The sequence below is a fragment of the Lepidochelys kempii genome, chromosome 3 (genome assembly GCF_965140285.1).
Source record: "Lepidochelys kempii isolate rLepKem1 chromosome 3, rLepKem1.hap1, whole genome shotgun sequence".
NCBI classification, from domain to species: Eukaryota; Metazoa; Chordata; order Testudines; family Cheloniidae; genus Lepidochelys; species Lepidochelys kempii.
In genome coordinates, this window is record NC_136382.1 from 31,367,576 (window position 1) to 31,384,070 (window position 16,495).

At 44.9% G+C, this 16,495-nt stretch overlaps 1 protein-coding gene across 2 annotated transcripts in view; it reads right to left on the minus strand.

Moving 5' to 3' along the window:
• Positions 1-14,730, minus strand: part of HPCAL1 (hippocalcin like 1) — a 106,396-nt gene extending 91,666 nt beyond the window's left edge. For both annotated transcript variants that reach the window (XM_073336025.2, XM_073336026.2), the window contains exon 1: positions 14,306-14,730. The gene's annotated coding sequence lies outside the window, so the exon portion shown is untranslated. The remainder of the gene's footprint in view (positions 1-14,305) is intronic.
• Positions 14,731-16,495: the final 1,765 nt, after the last annotated feature.

Sequence of the window (16,495 nt, forward strand, 5' to 3'; positions counted from 1 at the left end):
AGCATTATCAAAAGTCTGTTTATTTATTGGACATTTTTTCCTCAAGGGCTTAACAGACACACTATAAAAACTGTCAGAAGTCTGTCTAGTGCAATGGAGCCTTGACTGACACTACCTTAATGCACTACCACAATACAAACAAAACAAAAATCAATTATCCTTGCCAAATTCACAAGAAAATAAAAATATGCAAGACTTCTACAGAAGGGCCTAATCTGGGCCAGATTCATTTTGGTGCATGCAGATGCAACTATTGACTTTAATGGAGTTTTGGCCCTCTTACAGCAAGGCTGAATTGCACTTTTATGTTATATTAGGTACTTGACTACTTCTTCCTAAATGGATGCTTTTTATAAATTGGTCAATAATTTCTCACTGAGGACAAATGCACTACAATGTCCCATTTTGCAGAAGCTTGCTGTCTAGGCATCTTCGGTGACCAATTTAGTTCCTATTGTATATATGAAACTTCCAGCCCATTTTACACAAGCAAGGACCTTGTAAACATCCAGCATGATCTTGGGTTCTATAGAAAACAACAACAGATCACGTTAAGCTGCAGTACAAATTTAAGTAATTTAAACTATGGGTAAGACGACTTCCTCAGTACAACATCAGTAAAGAAGTGCTAAGCCAATATTCGTAGATAAGGCCAGGAGGGACCATTGTGACCATCTAGTGAGTCTGACCTGTATAACACACACCACAGGACTTTCCTTAATTTATTCCTGATTGAACTAGAGCACATCTTTTAGATAAACTTGCAATTGTGATTTTAAAATAATTGCCAGTGATGGAGAAACCACACAACCCTCAGTAAGTTGTTCCGATTGTTAATTACCCTGTTAAAAATTTGCTGAGCTAACTTTACTTATCTACTGCCAAAAAAATGGTAATTTGAGGTTATGTGATTAATCCCAACATTTAAGCAATAAGATCACATACTGTATGAGACCCACAAGACCCTGTTTACAAGAGAAAGAAAGAAGCATGGAAAGTCTAATTCTCCACTATGACCAAGCATATTAAATCTAATTTTGCAGGCCTTCAAGTGTCATCATGAGATAATAGTCATATGAAATTAATTTTTTTCCTTCCTGAACTGAAGAGGCGATTGACAAATGCCACATATTGTTTGGCCTGACTGGGCACAAACTATTGGGTTAGAGTAAAAAGAGAGAAAGGCGGTATGGGATGGAACAGTGCCAGTTATATTTACTGCATTTCCTCTTTTAATGATAAACTCTTTCCAATAAGATTAACACAATTATATCATTACACGTTCATTGTTCAGGAAGTTTATCCTTCTCTTCCTCTTTTCAGCCTCTTTCTGTTGCGCTTCCCTGCTGCACAGGATGCTAGCAATTAAAGCTATACACTATGTGTTTGGACGCACTATAAAGGCTTTTTCTGAGAGGGCAGGGGTTGCATTAACTGCAGTACAATTCATCAAATACATCCACAGGAAAAAACAAGTCCTTTGTTAGACTGGAGTTAAGGTTGTAAATATGCATCAATAAACAAACATAATAGAACACACAATAGTTTGAAGAGCTTGAACTTTTGACATATTACAAAAAAAGTGTAATATATGGGATTGCAGAGTTAAGTACATCGAAAAACCTTAACTTTGCCCTCATGCCCATGCTGCCCTATATATGGAGGGGCCATAAAAACAGCCCAGTGGATTTCCCAGCCATGGAATTTGCCACATAAGTAGTCACTTGACACAGAATCGCATCTTAAAATAATAATAAAGAATTAGGATTCTAACGTTTATGGTTGCAGAGAAGATCTTGAAAATGGACAAGTACTTGATGTACTTGTGTCTGCCTGCTCTTAAACTGGAATTTTAAAGAAAAGTTTGCAATTGACTCTGCAATTTCATAACCATGGAAAATAAAGTTTTCCCCCCCAAGATGCCATGAATCTCAGCTTCTTAACTGTGGAATTTTGCTATTTCACAACAGCTCTCCCCTCTTGGGACCTGCCTGCAGCTGCCTCTTGCTTCCTGCACACCCCACAAGAAGTAATTCATTGGAGTACCATGCACACTCTTTGCATTGTTCCATGGAATCAGGCAGCAGGGATTTGGGGAACCACAGCTGGAGTCCAGTTTGCAGCCAGGGAACAGGGAGGAGCCAGATGTGCAAACTGGCAAGCTGAGCTGCCTGGAGAACAGCACTACTGGCCTGGGGAGCTAGGGAGATGAGACACTGAAGCTAGCTACAAGCTCCCAGTTCCTCAGCATAAATGGGGGTGAGGTGGAGAAAGAGGTTTGACTTGGGTGACTAGATAACAAAGCCTACAAACCAAGCTACCTAGGGAACAGCAAAAAATGGTTATATATTGCATGCATAAGTTAAAAATAAAGAGACATGAATTTTACATCATTGAGCATTTTCGGTGGGAAGCCACTCCTTTGTTTGTGCGGAGGCTTGGGAGGAATGGGAATGTGGGATATTTTGTGAAGAACAAACATTGTGGAATTTAGGAGCTCATGCCACAGAATGCTGTTCCATGATCCTGCAGAGCACGCACACGGGGTCCTGTTTACATGCACATTTAAGATTAAAGCAACTTCCCTCTCAATCTCTGTCTCTGAGATCACAGCATAAGAGGTTGATAAAGGGCATCGGTGACTGATTTGGGGAGTCAAGACAGTCTGAACAGATGTTGGGGGCAAGAGGGTCCAACAGCCTGGGATGAGGAAAGAATATGAATCTGAGGGAAGAAAGAGGATGTTGGGATTAGGCTGCTGCTCAGCCACCAGCCCTCTGACGAGCAGAAGTGGCATCGGCTATACTTGCTCCTCTTCTGGCAGTTGCAACAGCTGTCCCTTCCCATCACCCCACTCCTCCCTGTGCAAGCTTCCTTCTCTGACTTATGGTCTGTGGGCAAGGCAAGGAACTAAGGGAGAGGAAACACCACTGGACCAGCTGGGGAAGGAGCAAGGATGCCTTCATCACTCTTATCTAGTAGAGCGCCAAGTGTGTGAAGTAGACTAATCTGACCCCTCTACAGAATTCCCACCCTTCTATTTAGGACCCTTAACCTGTTGCCTCTCATATAAAGGTTGCCATCTGTCCAGGCTTTACTTGGAAGGTCTGGTTTTTGGCTTTTATGTCCGGGAGCCATTTAGGGGTGCCAGATGCCCAGTTTTCAACTAGAAAGTCCAGTCAAAAAGGGGACCTGGCTACCCTAAATGGCACCAAAACCAAAAGTCCAGTTACCACAGGGCTGGGCCAGGCACCGGGTCACGAACCCACATCAGTCCCTGCTCAGCAGGGGATGCCTCCTACCTTCAAGCAGGTTCCTTGAGATGATCAAGCAAGCGACGGGGTGGAACCTTGGGGGATCCGGTTACCAGCAATTAGAAAGGTGGCAACCCTACTCTCATACTGCAACACCACCTCCCCTGAAGCTCAAACACAGAGCCTGCTGTCTTGAACCTTAAGGGTACGTCTACACCAGAGCCAGGTGTAAATTCCAGCTCGAGGAGACGCATCTGTGCTAGTCCAATGAGAGCTAAAAACAGAAGCACAGCCATGGCAGCACCGGCAGTGGGCAGGGCTAGTTGTCTTGAGTTAGATCCCAGCTGAGACCCCAGGTACATACTTTGAGCAGCTAGCCCCTCCTACCACTCATGCTGTCACAGCTATGCTTCTACTTTTAGCACGCTAGCTCGATCAGAGAAAGCACAGAGCTGGAATTTACACCTGCTGCTTGGTGTAGGCTTACTCTTAGATGCAGCAGTCATGGGGACAAAGAGTGGAAGGGGATAGAAGGAGGCTGCCTTAATCCTAGAAATTCTGTATCATGACATCCTATATGTTGCTGAAAGCATTGTTTTTCTTGTACCATGGTCAACACAGCCTCTTGTCGTCTTTAACCTGGACGCACCGGTGCTTGCTGTCAACTATTTATCATTTAATATGTATATTATAACACCCAGAGGCCTCAATCAATATAGGGTTGGGGGCATTTTGCAGGGTATAGTACTAGCATACAAGAAAACATGGACCTTATAAGCTATGATGCCCTATCCTGCCAACACTTAAGCACATGCTTAATTTTAAGAACAAGAGTATTCCCACTATTTCAATTGGATTATCAAGTGTTTGCAAGATCAGGGTTTAAGTGGACAAACGGAATAGAGAAACCCATGAGTGAAATGCACAGCTATATGCCTTGTAATATTTTAAAAACCACCCTGGCTCACATTTTTGGGGCACTCACCTGGCTGGCTCCTAGTAGCTACCGCAATATTGATATTAAATAATCTGGGGCTTTCATACATGCACAGTAATATCTAGGAAGGAAGAAGAATTTTAAGTTTGCTCAGGAAATGCTATTCCTTTTATAGCCCTTATATGTATGGCAGGTAAGGACTTCCGTTATTAATAGCCTCTCCCCATCACAAGGCAGGAAGCTAGAACTGCAACTAGCTAATCTTAGAAGACCCAACAACAGACCAGGCACCAAGCAACTAAATACAAGCAAAAAACAAAAATGGAAACAACGCTAAATCTCAGCTAAATCACCCAAACACAGAACAAAATAAATGGACCCCATAACAGGCTTTGAAGCTCCCCAGACTCAGGCTCTGGCATGCTACTATGGGTGAGCAAATTCCCATGCTAAGAAATCCTCAACTGAAGGTGTTATGCTGCTAGCCAGAGTGTTCAATCCTATGAATGAAAGTGATCTCAGTGATCTATAACCAGTGAGGATGAGAGATGGTCTCTCTGAGGATCAGCACCTAGATCATTCAGACTTCTAAAGATAATCACTAGCACCATGAACTGTCCCCAGCTGTGCATCAGTGCAAAGGTCTGACTGAGTAGTGGGCACTTGTGTGATGAGCTCACAGCAGCCGGTCTCACTCAAAGTGAGAAAGTGCCTTCGGACCAACACAGGACCCACCTGGATGTTAAAAGGATAAACCTAAGCAATACATGCCATACTCGCCCAGCCTGGAGGGAACACAGGCACAGATGAAAGTCAAAGTCGACCAGTGAGGAACAGTTGCAGCCACTGCTGCTGGAGGGCAGGAAGAGCATGGATGCAATAAAACTCCCAGGAGACAAACCACTTTGACAAAAGATGGATGTATATCCTCCATGACTGGTGTAGGTGCTCCTTCAGCCTGCTCTTTTAGAGCATTCCCTTGACCAACAAGCATCATTTCTACCTTGCCAGGCCTGAGTCCCAGTCAATCTGCTTCCATGCAAACCCCCTCTCGCGGCTGCTCAGGGACAAAGAGAAACTTGGGAATCAGTTTTCAGTGACAAAGGCAGAGCTTTGCAATGAAGTTCACTCTGTGAATAGCAATGAGTTGATTCTGCAATCTGATCTATGAAGGCAGACCCTTACTCCTAATGAATAGTCCCACTGAAGTCAACTGGGCTCCACAGGAGCACAGGGGTTCTTCTGCCCGTACAGATCAGACTGCAGAATCAGGGCCTCATTTAAGGAGAATATGCAGCATTGGGAAAGTAAAGTAAAGATTATATCCTAATGGAAAGGAGTCTAAATTACATACTTTTCTTTAATATGCTAAGAACAGTTTGCTCTCATTTAGTGTATAGTCTGAGAGGAAAAACGTCCCTTAGTAATTAAGACTAATCTCTAAAAAAAGGCTGAAATTTACAACACTGTAACATAAACCAACATTCTCCAGAAGGAGCACTATTTTCTCTCACTCACAATGCATGTTTCAAAGATCAGATCTGAGTGCAGAAAACAAAGATCTGTGAATTAGAAATCTTCTTGCGTCATAGTAAAGTCAACAGGTAGCTCTAAAGACTTGCTCCTATTCTCTTTCGGGCCCATCAACTCCGAATGAAACAGGATTAGACCCTAAGGCCTGGGCTACACTGGGGGGGGGGGGGGGGTTCACATAGCTGAAGTCGAAGTATCTTAGTTCGAGTTACCTGGCCATCCTCATGGCAGCGTGACAACTGGTGGCGGCTCCTGCCGAGGTGGAGTACAGGCGTCGATCCCCAATAGATCGATCACTACCAGCCGAGCCGGTGGGTAGTGAAGATGTACCCTAAGTCAGCAAAGTTTTACACAGATTTGAAAAACACCAACCGGCCTAGGACTTGCCTTATCGAGAAGCTGTTTGACGCTGTGGTTAACAGGATTCTTCATGCTTGTGTTTCGAAGGGAGGTGGGGGAAAAGAGGTGAAACTCCTATAGTCTATTTAGTTTTTCATCCTAGGGAGAAAAAAAACAAAACACATCCCTAATCTCCTGCAAAAACAACAAAAATCCACCTACCAAGCACTTCAGTGGAAATCAATTTCCTAAAGGCAATCCAGACACTTTAAATTTAAAAAAAAAACAAAAAACACACCTTAGGCATAATACTCCTCTCAACTGCATAAGTGTACCTCAGGCCTTAGAATCATAGAATATCAGGGTTGGAAGGGACCTCAGGAGGCCATCTAGTCCAACCACCTGCTCAAAGCAGGACAATCTCCAACTAAAGCACCCCAGCCAGGACTTTGTCAAACCTGACCTTAAAAACTTCTAAGGAAGGAGTTTCTACCACCTCCCTAGGTAACCCATTCCAGTATTTCACCACCCTCCTAGTGAAAAAGTTTTTCCTAATATCCAATCGAAACTTCCCCCACTGCAACTTGAGACCATTACTCCTTGCTCTGCCATCTGCTACCACTGAGAACAGTCTAGAGTCATCCTTTTTGGAACCCCCTTTCAGGTAGTTGAAAGCAGTTATCAAATCCCCCCTCATTCTTCTCTTCTGCAGACTAAACAATCCCAGTTCCCTCAGCCTCTCCTCATAAGTCATGTGCTCCAGCCCCCTAATCATTTTTGTTGCCCTTCGCTGGACTCTCTCCAATTTTTCCACATCCTTCTTGTAGTGTGGGGCCCAAAACTGGACACAGTACGCCAGATGAGGCCTCACCAATGTCGAATAGAGAGGAACAATCACGTCCCTCGATCTGCTGGCAATGGCCCTACTTATACAGCCCAAAATGCCATTGGCCTTCTTGTCAACAGCGTGCCCTTGTTGCCTCATATCCAGCTTCTCGTCCGCTGTAACCCCTAGGTCCTTTTCTGCAGAACTGCTGCCTAGCCATTCAGTCCCTAGTCTGTAGCCTTGTCTACACTAAAGGGGAAAGTTGATTTAAGCTACATAATTTGAGTTATGAGAATAGCATAACTCAAATGGATGTAGCTTAGATCTACTTACTGCAGGGTCCACACTACGCTGTGTCAACGGGAGATGCTCTCCCGTCGACTCCCCTTCCTCTTCTCAATCTGGTGGATTATCGGAGTCATCAGCGGTCGATTTAGCGGGTCTTCACTAGGCCCATTAAACTGACTCCCTGTGGATCGATTGCTGCAGTGTCGATCCCAGCTGTAGTGTAGACAAGCCCTTAATTGACTTCAGTGGAGTTACTCGCAATTTACATCTATGTAAGTCAAAGGAGAATTAGGCCTGGTCTACACTTAAAAGTTAGGTCAATATAGTTACACTGCTCAGGGGTGTAAGTGCCATAGCTATGCCCAGCTAATCCTGGGTCTAGACGCAAACAGATCAATGGAAGAATAGATATGCCACTATAATCCCTGCAGTGTGGATATCAGATCTCTTGGTGTCTGCAGAGAGATTTTAAGGTCCCATCAATGAAAAGCTGAATCATTTACTCATACTTACTGTGCTTTACTGCCAGTGGCACCAATAAAAGCATCCCACAAGGATGGGTAGGAAACATCAGCATCCTTAGCACTGGCATGTGTTAAAATGTTCACTTAAAAGGTTCTGACTGTATTACAGAGATTAATCACAAGGCAGCAATTTAGAAAATATCTGCATTTGAAACACTCATTTTATGTTACGTTGTTATGGTTATCCTGGGGGGGGGGGGAAGAGGAAGGAGAGAGAAAAACTGGGTTCAATCCGAGTACTTTCTGTGCCATCTATTGCACAAAGATCATTAGTTTCTAAGAAAGCCCTTAGGGACATACAATAAGTGCAATAAATCCCAACCCAAAAGAGAAAAAAAAACCACCAACCAATTGGTGTCTAATCACCAATTGCATTCTACTATCTATTAAACCTATTTCCATGCTTATCTCATTTCTCCTCCCCCTTCCTCTCCACCTTCTAGAATTCACACCAAAGTTCACTGCTGCTAAGGAATCCTCTCTCAGTGAAAAGACAAGTTTTTGCAATATAATCTAATACACATTACAGATATTGCTATTTCCCTTAATTAAAATATTAATAAATCACAATTGGACCCTTTTCTAAATTCTACAATAGTTTAATAATTAAGTAAGTGCTAGTGGTTATAAACCCACACATAAAAACCTACCAAACACTCAAGTTTCATAAGTCATGCTCTAACCTTTTAAAAACAGATCATTTTGCCACACCATCAGATGACTTTTGTTCTAAGAAATGCAATGCAGTAAGTTTTGGGAAAGATTATTTACTGCTGAACACCCAATCAAAACAGGAGAAAGCAAGTGACGCCCTCCGAGCCAGGATCAGACAATCGGCAATACAACTACAAGCTTTCCTCCCCCTACACAATGGGCACAGAGCCAAGAGTAGAGGAATTCCATTCACAATACACTTTACAGAACTGAAAAAAATCTTGAAACTACAGAGCAACAAAGGCGTCCATTCTGTACCGATGTGCTCGTCTGCTCAGTGTTGAGGCGAATTAAAAACACGGAAAGGAAGGCTCATAATACACCCACACAGACTTGGCTTTGTGCCCCCAGAAGGCATTCTTTTTTCTCCCTGCCACCCACACCACTGCCAGTTCTATAATGACTTAGCACAAGACACTTGTCAACTTCCAGCCAACAACAAGATACATTTCCTTAACTCAAGCCTGACCTACACCATCAATCTCTGTCAAGAGTAATGTTTGTGTTTTCAATAAATTACAACAGCCTACAACTTAATCACTAGAACTAAACACACAAAGACATTCACAATAAAGTGTTCCTTGCTTTCTTTTCGGGTAGTAGATTGCATACACCCACATGCTTGTGCCTGGGAAAGTAAAACAAACACCTTTACAAGATGATCAGTACACTAGTTAATTTGTTACAACAGAAACATGGTCCAAAACAACAAAAATCAGTCTGACTTCTCAACCAACTTCATGACCTTTAGCCCTTAAAAATGGCAAATTTGTCAGGTCATCTCACACTGTCAAGCTCACTTCATACTTCTAATATTCAACCTCCCTCAAAGTCTCCATATAAATGCACCATCTAAATGTTTTCTAACAACATTACGGGATACTTAAAAGGGACACCATCAATTTTAAAGTCTTCTTTCTGAAGATGTCCATATTACTATCACTGAAATATTAGAGAAAACTATTTTTTCCTGGTTTGTTTACTGCATGCCCATTCAGTTACGTGACTACACCAGGGCAGTCAGTCAATTTGCTCTGCTGTCTGTACGAATATGCTGCAACAGGGGCAAGAAAACCCTCTTTTTAAAAAATGCTTTTGTAAAACCTGCAGAGGGCCTTAAAGGCAAGTGTAGTAGCTCAGGCTACATTAAGGGCATGGCTACACTTGCAGATGTAGAGCGCTGTGAGTGAAACCAGCCTTCGCAGAGCGCAGTAGGGAAAGCACTGCAGTCTGTCCACATTGACAGCTGACAGCGCACTGGCGTGACCACATTTGCAGCAGCACTGGGAGCGCTGCATTATGGGCACCTATCCCAGCATGCAAGTGACTGCAACGTTCTTTTCAAATTGGGGTGGGGTGGAGTGTGACAGGGAGAGTGTTGTGTGTATGGGGGGGAAGAGTGGGTTTTTGGGGTGCTAAGACTGTGTCAGCATGCTGTCTTGTAAGTTCAGACCCCTCTCCCCCTACCTCTCTCTCACTCACTCAAAGCAAACAGTAAATGTTTGCTTTTTCTAGGAGCTGATCAACAGCCCGCTTCCCCAACATGGAGCTTTGAAAGGGCATTTCCGCATTCCTGCAGCCAATTTCACAGCAATGACAAGAGTGGCCACTTGACTTAAGCGGATTATGGGACATTTCTGGAGGCTGATCAGAGTGCAGTAAAGCAACACCTCGTTCACCCTGGCGCTCCAGGAGGAGCGCAGCAAACGTTATTCCACTCACTGAGGTGGAGTACCAGCAGCGCTGTAGCCATAGAGTCAGACCGCTTCTACATGACTTGCCAGTGTGGGCAGGTAGTGAGCTGGTGTGCCCGGGGCTCCTTTATTGCGCTGTAACTCACAAGTGTACCCAAGCCCTTACTTCATGTTTCTGTGTTGACTAGTTTTCAAGTAGACTGCCTCTCTCAGGAAGTTTGATCATCCAAAAATGTGTCTGATTCAGAGCGAAGCACACTTTGTCTAATGTGAACTAGTAGTAAGAATTAATTGAACTACTTGGTTCCTGCTTGATCGTGAACGGATCAGACACAAAAAGGACAAGGAAGAGCTGTGTATATTGGGGGGGATGGGGGGAGAGAGAGAGTAGCATTTGTGGTTTCTTCCATGTTTGTAATTCAGATGCTTTAAAAAAAAAAAAACACACACACACATAGGTCTTACTAGTCACCTTATGAGTTATAAATAACACTTTAATAGCAATGGCATACCTCAGCCAGTGCACTCCAAGGGAATTACAGCACATTTCAGATTGTTAAAATCAATTCAGCCTCAAACTTGTACCTTATAGCATCACTGAAGTACTCAAGCACAAAGGAATGCACTTTTATTGTATATTTGAACCAACAAAATCTCCTGGTTAAAAAGTAATGGAATACTGAACTCCCAGAGACACACAAGATTTCCAGAAGAATCATTTCAGCATTTATTCTTTCAGCTGTAAATTCAGGAGGCAGGCAGATACTTGACTTCAATATTTTGTTTACGAATATACAGATACTTTGCTATTATACTGTGAAGCAGAAGACGACAACAGGCAGAAGACATATTGGCTGGGAGACAATGTGTTGGTTTATAGTGCTATCACACAACCACAAGCTTGTGAAAGCTTTTGTTCAGCAATAGACTGGCAAAGTGAAGATAAAATACGCTTATACATTTGTTCAACTTCAGAATGGCAGCACGTTATTGTAGCAATTGGAATTTCAGATATTTAAAACATTTTACGCTCATTAAGGTTAAAACTAACAGCTCTGCAAACTGAAATCCTACAGTGACAGAACCTATTGCATAGACACCCAATGCAGCATGTTACTTCATTAATACAGTCAACATGACTGGAGATAAGTTAAAATTACCTCTTGCCAACAGAAATTAACATGAGTTAAGCTCTGTTTCTTCTCTATGCAGCCCAACTTCAGTATATATTTTCTGATATAGACTACCGTCAAGAGAAACTGATCCTAAATCAAAACATTTTGTTTAATACTAGAAACCGAGGGCTGAATACAGATTTAAAAACATTGGCTACTCTTGCAATCAGTGGAAGACAGACTGTTTTAGTTGCTGAATCTGACCTAAAGTCAGGTTTTAAGAAATGATCAACAGATACTTAGAAAGGCAACATCCCCAACATCAGCACATTCTGCACGCATGCACACATACATTGACGCATTAGAAATACAGCCTCTCATCACTATAACATTAAGAAAAATCTACAACCCAGAAAGCTAAGCAGGATAACAATCTGCTTGAATTACTAGCATTTCTGCCCCACTCAAATCCAAACAATGGATGCATTGTCAGTTTTTTAGAACGTTACCATTTCTAGCCAGTGGCCCATGTGTCCCCCTGCAAAAACAAACAAACAAAAAAAACAAAACGAAACTGTCATACCCCAACTTTAACATAATTTGGACCACAAAGTAATCTGTATTATTAATTCAGAACAATGGTACCCTGCAGTCTACCACAAGGAAAGAGCTGCTTGGATGATCAGAAGTTTCCACATGTTGCACTAGATCAGAGCAGGAGTCCTCAAACTTCATTGCACTGCAACCCCTTTCTAACAAAAAAAAGTTTACTATATGACCTGAGGAGGGGGGACCAAAGTTTGAGTCCACCCAAGCCCCACCAGCTTGGGGGGGGGGGGGGGGGAGAAGAACCCAGGGCGCAGGAGCCAAAGTCAAAGTCCAAGGCCTTCATACCCAGGTGGGGGGCCTACAACCTGAGCCGGGCTACCCAGGCTGAAGCCCTCCGGCTTTGACTTTGGCCTCAGGTGGTGAGGCTTGGGCTTTCGCCCCAAGGTGATGAGGTTTGGGCTTTGCCTTCAGCCCCAGGCCCCAGCAAGTCTAACGCCACCTCTGGTAACCCCATTAGAAAGGGCTTACGACCCACTTCGGGATCCTGACCCAAAGTTTGAGAACTCCTGAATTAGAGGATATCTAACATTCAGTTGTTCACATGCACCAAGGAGCCTATTGTAAGAAAGAGAACATTCAGAAGTCACAGCAATGTGCTTGTGGTTCTACTCAGCATCAGATGGTCAAAGCTGTTCCCAAAGGAGAGTGGGCAGGGCATTTCAAAGTCATAGCAGATTAATTGTTCCCACAGCTTTACTTGCCAATGACAGCAGGAAGCACCAAAGCAGTGTTGGCATGAGTATGCAAGACAGTTTTATCATAACAGTTTACTGAAACTCTCCATGGTCTTGCTGGAGCTGCATTTTAGCGATAGGAGGTTTTGAGGCAGAATTACAAGGAATGGCTCAGAGCCACTGGAAAATACCCTTAATATTAAGAGGAGGAAAACGAGTGTGCACATTCTCAGTCTCCATCCCCTTCTCTCCCTATTATAAGAAATATAGTCATAGAGTTTCTTTTTGCAGCTAGGTACATTATACTTATGATCTCATGACAAAGTTTACTTGTAAACATTCCTGGATGTGATAAAGTCCCCATTTTTTAAAAAAAACCCAAACATCTAGTAGTGACTAAACAGCACAATGAGCATATACAGTATTTGAAGACAAAAAGGTTCCATTTCAGACAACACTGCATTACATAACTTTCACTCAGGAAAGGGTTATTTGTACGGAAATTCATTGGTAAAAATGTAAGTGTGCCATTTTACATATAATTTCTTGTAAATCTCAACATTTCATAATAACCTCAAATACTCACTCTCTTTCTACAGATCATTAAGCAAATGACAACTCTAATGCTAATTTAAAATCGACAAAACCCTTTTCAGCAAAGAACCCACTAAAGTGTAAATAGGTAACTGTTCAGATCTAGGGTCTCTCTCACCAGCCAGCCTGGCTTTTGTTTTTCTGAGCGATCTCTTGAAGACACCAGTAAAGAACACAAAGATTTTCTGGAAGGACATTCTCTAGAGTATGGCGAGTAGGAAGTTCCGTTTTTAAATAGTTTGTTTAATCACAGTGTAATGCTTATGCATTTATAAGTCTGACTGGTAAAAGATTAACCACCATTACTGTGAACCCTGGGGTCTCTGCTTAACTTTAATCATCATATTTTTCTGCTAAATTAGACAATCCACATGCACACCCACATACCCAGACACATACACACAAATATATATATATATATATATATATATATATATATATATACACACACACGCACGCATACCTGTAGTCAGGCAGAGAAAAAAGCAGCACATCTCATTTCACACCCCCACAATCAGAGTAGTGGGTTAACTGTGAAATCCAAGGAATTAAATAGTAAATCTGCACCATACAAACACGGCTGGAGAGGAGGAGAAGACTGTCGTAGTTAATAAGGAAAGAATGATACATTTTGTTGAACTCACCACGAATCATGATCTACTAGACTTAACAAAATACCACAACGTTGTTAGGAAGCTACTGGAAAGGCGGGTCTCCCTAACTGCTAAGGTCACAGACCAAACGAGAAGGAGAGACTAAAAACTCTGCTGCCTGGAACCCTGGAGGAAATGAGAAAGGTCTGGGACGATCTCTAAAGACCCATCGTCCCCACCCACCCCACCTTGTATCGGCTTCCCCGGTGGGGGAACACGATCAAAAGATGCACGCACGCACCCCACTGACAGCTGGCACCGACTGCATCGAGCTGCGGGTTTTAAACCCGAACTTATTTGAAAATCGCCGGCCGTATGAAAGGGGAGCTCAATCGCTGCAGAACCCTGCCTGCCTGCCGCCTGGTTACATTTCCCCTATTCCCAAGGCTAGGAGAGGAGCCGATTACCTCACCCCCCACCCGCCGGGGGAAGGGTAACGTGGGGGGGAGAGGGTGGCTCACAGGGGGAGAAGAGAAAACAACGCATCAAAGCGAAGGGGGGTCCCCCCAGCAGCGCGCCGAGGGGGCACAGGCGCCGCTCACCGCCCTTACCGGGTCCTGGGGCTGGGCTGGGCTCGCCGCGCTCCGGCTGCCGGGGTGGGACGCTCCCAGGCCGGACCCGCGCGAAGTGAAGCGCTCGCTGCGGCTCGGCGGCGGCCGCGGTCCCGGGAGCGGCGGCTCCGCTTCGGGCTGCGAAGAGAGAAAGGCGACGGGCAGCGGGGCGAGCGAGGAGCGAAAGAGGAAACGAGCCGCCGGCTCCGGGCAGCGGGGCGGGCGGGGCGGGAGGGAGGGAGGCAGCGGCAGCCGCCCTGGGACCCGCGGGGAGACCGAACTTGGCAGCGGAGGGAGGCAGGGCTGGGCTGGGCTGGCCGGAGCGGCGCTCTCCGCGCGGTCACTGACACTGCCGCATGCGGCGCCCCGCGCTGCCGCGGCGCAAGCTCCGCGCTGGTCTCTGCCCCCGAGCCCCCAGCCAAGGCGCGACGGCCTATTGGCTCCGGGAGCGGACCAACTGCGGGCCGGGGGGAGGGCGCCGGGCGCCGTCGGGCCCGCCCCTCTGTGCAAGGGAGCCGCGGGGGGCGCTGGCGGCCCGGGGTGTGGGCGGCGCCTCCTACAGCAGGAGCCGGTCGGTCTCTCCCTGCCCGCTGCTGTGCCTGGCAGGGCAGGAAGTAGCGAGAAGTCCGGGAAAGTGGCGCGCGCGCGCGCGGCGGGGTGGCGCGCGCCCAGCTGCCCCCGGCCGCCACGCGCCCTGCCCTCTTCACACGCCCTTACCCCCAGCCCTCTTTTCCTAGGCGTTCTGGGCTACCGGGGGGGGGCCGAAACAAAGCCACGTGACCTATGCAGTCACTCAAAGAGAACCGGAGGACTTGTGGCACCTTAGAGACTAACCAATTTATTTGAGCATGAGCTTTCCTGAGCTACAGCTCACTTCATGGGATGCATACCGTGGAAACTGCAGCAGACTTTATATACACACAGAGAATATGAACCAATACCTCCTCCCACCCCACTGGCCTGCTGGTAATAGCTTATCTAAAGTGATCATCAGGTTGGGCCATTTCCAGCACAAATCCAGGTTTTCTCACACACACACACACCCCCAACCCCCATACACACACAAACTCACTCTCCTGCTGGTAATAGCTCATCCAAACTGACCACTCTCCAAGTTGGAGAGTGAGTTTGTGTGTATATGGGGGTGGGGGGGGGTGAGAAAACCTGGATTTGTGCTGGAAATGGCCCACCTTGATTATCATGCAAGTTGTAGGGAGAGTGGTCACTTTGGATGAGCTATTACCAGCAGGAGAGTGAGTTTGTGTATGTGGTTTTTGGGAGGGGGGTGAGAGAACCTGGATTTGTGCAGGAAATGGCCCAACTTGATTATTTAACTGGGAATTGGTCCTGCTTTGAGCAGGGGGTTGGACTAGATGACCTTCTGGGGTCCCTTCCAACCCTGATATTCTATGATTATCATGCACATTGTGTAAAGAGTTGTCACTTTGGATGGGCTATCACCAGCAGGAGAGTGAATTTGTGTGGGGGGGCGGAGGGTGAGAAAACCTGGATTTGTGCTGGAAATGGCCCAACCTGATGATCACTTTAGATAAGCTATTACCAGCAGGACAGTGGAGGTATTGTTTCATATTTTCTGTGTGTATATAAAGTCTGCTGCAGTTTCCACGGTATGCATCCGATGAAGTGAGCTGTAGTTCACGAAAGCTCATGCTCAAATAAATTGGTTAGTCTCTAAGGTGCCACAAGTACTCCTTTTCTTTTTGCGAATACAGACTAACACGGCTGTTACTCTGAAACCTGTCAAAAAGAACCGCAAGTCTTACATTTCGGATCCTTCGGAGTAGTCACAAAGTGCTCATGCGCAGAAAATTATTTTGTCATTGTGACCGAGTTTGAATAAAGGACAAACGGGAGAAAGTCGTTAATGGCTCCCAGACAATGTGCAACAGAAAAGGACGCTAGGTTTCTGGAATAAGTCCTTGGTTATGAGTTATTTCCTCAGCTCTAGCCTCTGTCTTCTCTGTGACATATGAGCATGGGAGCTTTGTTTTCACTGTGCACATGTTACTAGGACACTTGAATCCTGCATCAGATCAATAGGTAAGCATAGCTATTCCCATTGTATGCACTTAAGTGCCAGTCTGAGCATCCTATTACAAGATCTTATTGTCCTATTAAAGTATCTGCATTTGGAAAATTGGACCTATTGGGTGTATTTTGCCTACTTCA